Genomic DNA, 3,061 nt, shown 5'->3' with positions numbered 1-3,061 from the left:
CTCTAACAGGTGAGGCAGATGCTAACATATCTGGCGATGTCTCGCTTCATCCCGGGCCACCAAAAATGGTTCTTCAGGTCTTGATACATTTTGGTGGAACCTGGATGCATCGCATAGGGAGTCTTGTGAGCCTCATCTAAAATCTGTCTCCGTAGCTCCTCCTGATCTGGAACACAGAGTCTGTCACCAAAATACAACACCCCGCTATCGGACACTCTGAATTCTCTACTTTCTGATTCTGCTAGCCCTTGCTTGATTTTCTGAATTTCAGGGTCCTACTCCTGAGCTGACTGAATATCACCAAGAAAGGTAGACTCTAAGGTCATAGTAGAGAGCTGTCCAACGATGAGTTCGAGACCAAAATCTACGATCTCCTTCTGTAGGGGTGGTGACATGGCTGTAAGAGATAATAAGGTAGCACTGGATTTTCTGCTAAGTGCGTCGGCTACCTTATTGGCTTTCCCTGGATGGTAGAGGATGTCTATATCGTAGTCTTTGACCAGCTCAAGCCATCTACGCTGTCGCATGTTCAGATCCTTCTGAGTGAAGAAGTACTTCAGACTCTGATGATCTGTATACACTCTGCACTGAGCTCCATATAAATAATGTCTCCAAATTTTGAGAGCGAACACTACTGCTGCAAGCTCAAGGTCATGAGTAGGGTAATTCTTCTCATAATCCTTGAGTTGTCTGGAGGCATAGGAGAACACTACTGAGAGCGAACCTTGCCGTTTTGCATCAGTACTGCTCCTAGTCCCAACTTAGAGGCATCACTATAGATGTCAAAGCTGTTGGTGTTGTCTGGTAGAGCCAAAATGGGAGCACGGGTCAATCTCCTTTTGAGCTCGCTAAAGCTGTTCTCACAGTCCTCTGTCCACTGAAATTTTCTGTTCTTTCTGGTGAGAGCTGTCAGTGGGGAGGCTATCCTGGAGAAGTCCTCTACAAACTTTCTGTAATAACCTGCTAATCCCAGAAAGCTCCTGATTTCGCTGGCATTCTTAGGTCTCTTCCAGTTACTTACTGCTTCTATCTTGCTTGGATCTACCATAATACCATCCTTTGAGATGATGTGACCCAGGAAGGACACCTGATCTAGCCAAAATTCACATTTCGTGAACTTGGCGTATAGCTGGTTCTGCTGAAGGGTTTGCAATACTAGTTTCAGGTGTTCTGAGTGTTCTTCCTGAGTTCCTGAGTAGATAAGAATGTCATCGATAAACACAATAACGAACTTATCTAAATACTCCCTGAATACTCTGTTCATGAGATCCATGAATGTAGCTGGAGCATTGGTCATGCCAAAGGGCATGACTACGAACTCGTAGTGTCCGTATCTGGTTCTGAATGCTGTCTTGGGTATATCCCCTTCTTTAACCTTCACCTGATGATAACCTGATCTGAGATCTATCTTAGAGAACACTGCTGCTCCCTTCAGCTGGTCGAACAGGTCATCGATTTTGGGAAGGGGATACCTGTTCTTGATCGTGACTTGGTTCAGTGATCTGTAGTCTATATACAGTCGCATGCTTCCATCCTTCTTCTTCACGAACAATACGGGCGCTCCCCATGGTGAGTGACTCGGGCGTATGAAACCCTTGTCAAGCAGCTCCTGTAGTTGCTCCTAAAGTTCCTTCAGTTCTGCTGGAGCCATGCGATAAGGCGCTTTGGAGATAGGATTTGTACCGGGAATGAGCTCAATCTCAAAGTCAATCTCCCTGTCTAGTGCTAAGCCTGGTAACTCTTCAGGGAAGACTGCTGGGTAGTCACTTATGACTCGAACCTCTGCTAGCTGTTGGTTCTTGTCCTGGCTGGCGTTGACTACATGTGCTAGGAATCCTGTACATCCTGAATCCAGTAGCTTCTGTGCTTTCATAGCTGAGAGAAACTTCTTGGCCTTTCTCTTTGGTTCCCCGCTGTATTCAAATTGCACTGCCGCTTCAGGTTGGAAGATGACTTTCTGTTTACGGCACTCTATGGTAGCACCGTACTTGATCAGAAAGTCCATTCCAAAGATAACGTCATAGTCGGTCATCTCTAGCACTATCAGATCACAAAAGAGCTCTCTGTCTGCTATAATGACCGGCACTGCTCTGAGCCAGTGCGTGGATGCCATGATCTCTCCTGAAGGTAGTGTCGTCAAAAACTGACCACTGAGTACCTCTGAGGGTATTTCTAATTTTTCGGAGAACATCCGGGCTATATATGAATGGGTTGCCCCAGTATCAAATAGAACAGTAGCATTATACTGAAAAATGCTAATCTGACCTGTGACAACTGTCGAGGCATTGGCTACGTCCTCTCTGGTGAGTGAGTAGATCCTCGCATTCGCCATAGCTGGAGGGGCTTCTAATCTGCCCTAGCTGATAAGTGGACCTTCTAGAGCGGCCTGCATCTGATATAACTGAGTTGGCTGGCCTGCATACTGAATCTGCTGTGGCTGAGGAAGACCGGTCTTGTTCGAGCACTGCTTGGCCATGTGCCCTTCTTGTCCACATTCAAAGCATCCTCGTGTGCCCTTGCGACAAACCCCTGGGTGGAATTTCCCACAAGTAGCACACTTTGGATAACTGGGTCGCTTGCTAGATGGTCCTCCTTTTGGGTCACTCCCTGATTTGCGCTTGCTGTTGGAGTTCCCTTTCCAGTTAGAGCTGTGGCCTTGCTGTTTTTGAGTGTGAGAGTTTCCTTGGCCTTTGGACTCTGAGGAGACTTGCTTCTGCTGCTTTATGCTGTTCTGGTAATGCTCTGTGGTCAAGGCGCTCACTAGCTCTTCCGTGGTTTGTGGCCTATGTATGCCACCGGCCACGTTCACTCGCTATCTCCGGCCTCGGCATCTTGAGCATCAACCTGGATTCGTTCCTTCTCTGTCTTGACTAGCTCACAGGCGCAGCGAGCCAACTGTTGAATTTCTAAGCGGCTTCCTCAGCGAAAGGTTGCCTCGGCGAAACTCGATGAACTCGTCGTAGTGGCGGTTAGTAACCCGTATGTGGAAGAACTCCTCGAAGAACTCCTTCTCGAAGTCAGCCCATGACATCTGGTTCACTAGGCGCTTCGTTCTGATTCT

This window comes from Zingiber officinale, chromosome 2A, assembly GCF_018446385.1.
Source record: "Zingiber officinale cultivar Zhangliang chromosome 2A, Zo_v1.1, whole genome shotgun sequence".
Lineage (NCBI taxonomy): Eukaryota > Viridiplantae > Streptophyta > Magnoliopsida > Zingiberales > Zingiberaceae > Zingiber > Zingiber officinale.
This window is presented reverse-complemented; position numbering follows the sequence as displayed.